Here is a 6,000-nt window from a genome sequence, read left to right on the forward strand (position 1 = left end):
TAAACTGTTTCTTTTTAAAATTAAATTTTTGTAGTTATGTTTTTTCACTTTAGTAGGCACATATAGTTTTTACCAAACTATTTCTTTTCAAAAACAAAAATAAACAAATTTTTCACTTTTCACTTTAGGGCCAATTAATTCCCGCGACGAGGGAATTTAAAAAATATATATATATGTATTTTATATCCGCGAACGTGCGATAAAATGAGAACACATGTGGTTCTAGTGGATTGCCAGATACAAATCAAAACTTTATTTCCAAAATACTAGTATTTATACATTTTGTTGTGACTGAATCCAGAACAAAGAAAAGGTCAATTACAATGTTAGCTGTTTCAGCATATTTCGGCAGAACGTAAAACGTTCTGTTTTCTTTACAATTATTATTGCTATGCCTTCTTGTGAGGGCGAGGCTGCGGAGGCTGTCATTAACTTGCATTGGTCGCGGTTGTGGTTTGGTGGCGCCTGAGGGTGGCTAATATATGGGCGCGCTTCTCTGCTGCCAGCTTCGCCGAGAAGGGTTCGGAGATGCATCCGAGGGCTCCTTCACCCCGTCCTACATAGCGCATAACCCATTCCATTGTCTCCAGCACGCAGATACCGCAATCATTGATATTTTCTTGTTGTTGCACGTCTAACATTAGTTCTCGAAACTCAAAACCTTCCCGGCCGTATCTCTCCTCGTATTCCCACTGGAGGAATTCGCGCCAGGCTGTGGTTGCATGGGTGACCTTACCCCTCACCCAGGAATCTGCTGTCCATATCTGGTGGAGGTGGAAACGCTCTGTGTCGGTAACGTGCTGACTGACTGATGACCGGCCATCTATAGGATCAGCAGAGGCCTTTTTTTATCGGTAATCATTTAAGAAAACTGATTCTGGCCAGAAGAAAAAAAAATTTTTCATATCTTACATTGATAAAATTTTTAAAACGTTTTTGCATTCATGGAGCAAAAGTTGTAGTTAGTATAAAAAATCTGTGATTACATCGAACATTTTAATTATTCACTTTTGCCTCATAGGACAATTGTCATGTAAAGATGGTGTCCTAGAAATGCGCCCTTCAATGAATTTTATTTTAAAGTTATTTCTGTTGCTCTCCTTGGGCGTAAATTTTTTTAATATTGTCTAAACTTTATCATTCCCAGATGTATCAAATAGTGTTTAACGGAGGCTATATTATTCTGAATTTCGTGCATCTTCCCTTTAATATGGCTTAATATGTCTATTTGATCATTGTATATGTATATTTCTTTCTTGTATTATGAGTTGTTTCAGTTTAAATAGCCACCTTTGGTGATGTACAGATTAAGACAGTCTTTGCTTAAGTCTGTATTGTGAGAGTTCACTTTTGACTCTGCTTTTCTTTATTAATTATTATTATTATTTCTTAATTCTAATTTCTTAACTATGTATATATGTATATGTGTGTATGCTTAGTGTGCATACACATGTGTAAATATGTATTATATTTTTATTGCATTTTTTAGATACCAACGCATTGATATTTTATAGTTTTTTAGATTAGTGCATCTAACGCACTTACACACATACGTACACACGCTTGATACTTTCTTATCTGTTGCTTGTGTGCATTAATATTTCGCGTATGTATATTTTGTATTTTAATATTAGTATTATGTATACTCTAATTTATGAGTTTTCTTTTATGTGCAATGATTTTCACATTTTTATGAGCAAGTCTCATATTACAATTTTGTTGCTTACCATTGCACTTGACATTTAGTGGACTGTATATACTTTTTATTTAATTTATTGTTTACATGTATATTTTTATGTATTAATGTAGTTGTGTCAAAAATATAATTTTGTATATATAATTCTATCTTAAGGTTACAAAACTTTCATGTTCATATCTTTATGAACAGGTGACGTGTTGTAAATTCCTTTCCTTTATACTTGTTATTTACAGACGTGTTCGAAATAATAAGAACAACCAAAGTGAATATCGAAATCATTGAATAAAATTTTCTCAGTAATATTTTATTGAACCTTTTTTTCTTAAAAAATTTATACATATTGTGAGTATTAAAAAAATTGAAAATCTGGTCAACAAATACGCACTAACTTTTTGGTACTGCAAATTTTGTTGCATTGGGTCTTAAACAGCCTGTTCGAAAAAATAAGAACAAAGCATGAAAAATTATAAGAACACACGTTTGTTGTTTTGAAATGCATACAAATGGCCTTACATTTAATATGAAGTTGCTCCCCCACGATTTTTTATTACTTCGGCACATCTGGACTGCATGGAGTCTACAAGGGTGCGGCATCTAGAGAGGGGTATATTTTCCCAACATAGAAAACTGCGTCCATAATGCCGGTGATCTTTATTAGAGGCCCTACACCATTCCACGAAAAACAACCCCACAACATCAACTTGAGACCTCCATTTTTTATAGTTTTCGTTGTGTATTTTGAATTAAATTGCTGTTTAGGAGGACGTCTAACGTACTGTTTTTCTTTACCAGAGTCGAATTGCACAACCTTTGTCTCATCGGTCCATAAAATATTACGCCAAATTGTTTTAGGTTCATTAATAAACCGTTTTGCAAATTCGAGTCTCCGTTTCAAATGTACACTTTTCAGTAAAGGTATTTTTCTAGGACTTCGCGCTTTCAGATTAACGGCGATCAACCGTTTTCTTATTGTGCAAGTCGCTGTTGACAATTCTAGTTCATCTTTTATCTGTTTGGAAGTTATAAACGGGCGCCTTTTAACAATTCTTTTGATGAGCTTTGCCTTTGGGTAGTTTTTTTTGCGTCTTCCTCTCATTTCAGCTTTCAACGACCAATTTTTACAGTTTGTTATCATTCCGTTTGAGACTCCTAAAAGCTGTCTTATATTGGCAAACGTTTTTCCCTCGGAAAGTAGTTTTTTTATAATCTCTCTTTTTTCTGTAGAACAATGAAGAGCTCTTCCCATTTTTAAATAAATAAAAGTAATTTCCCGTATTCACTCGATTAAATTCGCGCACTGACTATAACATAAGGATTCACTAAAATGATATGCAGCTGACTTGCTAGAATTTTCGCAAATAATGGTATATAAGCAGCCTACTTGATTTTGTTCTTATTTTTTCGAACAGGCTGTTTAAGACCCAATGCAACAAAATTTGCAGTACAAAAAAGTTAGTGCGTATTTGATGACCAGATTTTCAATTTTTTTAATACTCACAATATGTATAAATTTTTTAAGAAAAAAAGGTTCAATAAAATATTACTGAGAAAATTTTATTCAATGATTTCGATATTCACTTTGGTTGTTCTTATTATTTCGAACACGTCTGTAAATACACTATTGGGCGATGATCCGTAATTATTTTAAATTTATTTCCGTTAGCGTACTCTCTAAAATATGTACAAACCTCCATAAAGGATAGCTAAAACTTCCTTAATTTTGTTCAGAATTATAGTCGGGCCTGGATTATTCTCGATGGTCGGGACCGGAAGCATTACGAATAATCGATTTTCACTGTTAATCGAATAATAATTTTGATTATAATTTTTTTTAATATTTTTTATTATTTAACAAGTGAACATTGGTGTACATACAAGTTAATGGTTGCCACCAAACAATTAATTACTCGCTCTTTTGGATTGTAAAGTTGAACTCAAATTTCTTTATTGAATACATTTATTTTATACAAAATTTTGCCTATTTACTATAAACTTACAAATGTACGAAAATAATTATAGCAAAACAGCAAACCTCAGTTTGGTCGAGAAACGGCCTACATTGCGGCGGCACGGCTTCCGCTCTGGTTTAGTGCCGACGAAATGTGCTGTTGTTGTAAATTTAGGAAATCAACTTTATTGAGCAACAATGATATTGTTTATTTGCAGAATATTGCTGAATTGAATTTCTGTTTATAGTTGCAACATTCTTGTTAGTATATTTTATGTACTAGCTACGACAACTTTGTTGTTGTATATTTTGTTAGCTATGCTAGCTGTGATAACTTTGATGTTTGTTCTTGTCGGTGCGTAGCGTTCTGACGCTTCGTCCAGTTTTTGCCATTACTTCGTAGTAGAGTGCTTTCGCTTCGGCGGCGGCGAGCTGGCTTTCTTTGCAACAAATTTGTGAAATAAATACAATAGATATAATCAAACAAAATAAATACTACATACAACAAATTGGAGAAAAATTTTTTATTGAAAAAAGATGTTTCGAACATAGTAATAAAAAAAGTCGTAGTACAATTGGCGTAAATGCCTATTTAATAAAGTAAAACAAAACAAAACTTCACAGTTCAATTCATAGTTATATATCGATGAGATCATGCTATTGTGGTATTAATAGCCAAATATTCAAAGAAATTTCGTTAAATCTTCTTTACAGGTCTCATAGTTGTCATGAATGAAAATTTTTTTATTCACATTGTGAGGACTCAGCTGAGATCTTTTATTTGTTATGGTGAGGCCAGCAATAGAGAAAACACGCTCACTTGGTGTGCTGGTTGCAGGAATGCGTAATGCATAATTCACTGCTAATGTAGATAATAAGGGCATTGCCGTTGCATTTTCCTTCCAAAAAGTTAAAACATCTTCACATGATGATATACTTAATAACAAATGACATTCCGCTTCTAAACTCATATTTTTCGAACTTGTAGAGTGCTTTTGGGCAAGTTTTAATATTTTACTGGCAGATGGAGATTGATTATTATTCTGGTCGTCGATTATTGTTGGGGATACCACATTGATGTAAGTGATGGCGGCTGGATCATGCTGACCATGTTTGAAAACATATTAGCTGTCTCACGACGATCCTCTTCCAGCATTTTGGCTGTTTCTACGCGATTTTTTTCCAATAATTTTTCCATGGTGCTTAAATAATTTGTGTTCTGCTCCTTTATTGCGCCGATTAAATTGTCCTGAGTCTGCTTCCAGTCTTTAGTAAAAGACTCCATTACCCTTTGGTAGGTTTTCTTTTCTGAAACTTGAAAATTATTGATCAATCAAAACTAGAAGTAACCAGGTCTACATACTTGGATTTTTAAATGTTTTCGATGAACTTGCTTAAATTTGAGGTTGTTCAGATTCAGCTGTACCATTCTCCGAATTATTGTGTGAGGTATCCTCTCCCTCTGTCGCTATTGCTGGGCGATGGCTTAAAACTTCATCCAGTTGGTCAAAATATTCGCATGTCTGTCTTTCAGCGTCACTGGTGTTTTTATTACGCTTTACTTTATAGTATTCACTTTTTAAAGCCTTAAACTTCGTTCTTATTTGTACTGCATCCTTATTATGTCCCTTTGCCTTCAGTTTTCGAGCCACTTCTTCAAATACATTTTTGTTGCGTTTTACCTTACTATCAAGAAGTTTCAACACATGGTTCTCTTTAATTACTGAAAGCATTTCAGTAATTTCTATATGCTTCCATAAATTTCGCTTTTTAATATTATTTTCCATTTCTGATAAAAATTTTTCACTTTTGTATAAATGAATGAGGACAAATCGAAAAGCTCAAATAAATATACGCCTAACTGACAGAGCTGCCGGTTTTCAGTTATTTGCAAAAAAATAAGTTCTTAGCAAAGTTTTTCATTAAATCGTAATTGCACAAGTATTATAAGATGATTTCTTATTAATTAATCTGCTGACCAAGCCGATTCATTTGTATAATTATTTAATATTTTGTAAATGCTCTCTAAAATAGCATTATATGACGTTCTTGAAATTTTAATTTTTTTTTTTTTGCTTATTGGTTTTATATATTTTTTTTAATTTTAAAATCTTATAGATTATGTATATTGTTATTAATAGTACAAGTATTACAATTATGTACCAAGAAAAAGTGAATGATTTTTAAATTCTTTAATTCTTTCCTCAAAATATTTATGTTTTCAAATTCAAATTCTTTGTTTTTTGTTTCAATGTATTCTATAATTTCAAAAGTTATTAATATGATTATTTTTTAAATAATTCCAAATTTTACAATCAATATTACCATAAATTATATTATCAATGTTTGTATA

The 6,000-nt window shown here is 32.4% G+C and overlaps 1 long non-coding RNA gene across 1 annotated transcript in view; it reads left to right on the forward strand.

Annotated features, from left to right (window-relative positions):
* Positions 1-3,926, forward strand: part of LOC126759130 (uncharacterized) — a 40,162-nt gene extending 36,236 nt beyond the window's left edge. Inside the window, exon 3 of the long non-coding RNA XR_007666964.1 lies at positions 3,719-3,926. This is a non-coding gene — a long non-coding RNA (uncharacterized LOC126759130). The remainder of the gene's footprint in view (positions 1-3,718) is intronic.
* The last annotated feature ends 2,074 nt before the right edge of the window (positions 3,927-6,000 follow it).

The sequence above is a fragment of the Bactrocera neohumeralis genome, chromosome 5 (genome assembly GCF_024586455.1).
Source record: "Bactrocera neohumeralis isolate Rockhampton chromosome 5, APGP_CSIRO_Bneo_wtdbg2-racon-allhic-juicebox.fasta_v2, whole genome shotgun sequence".
Taxonomy (NCBI): Eukaryota; Metazoa; Arthropoda; class Insecta; order Diptera; family Tephritidae; genus Bactrocera; species Bactrocera neohumeralis.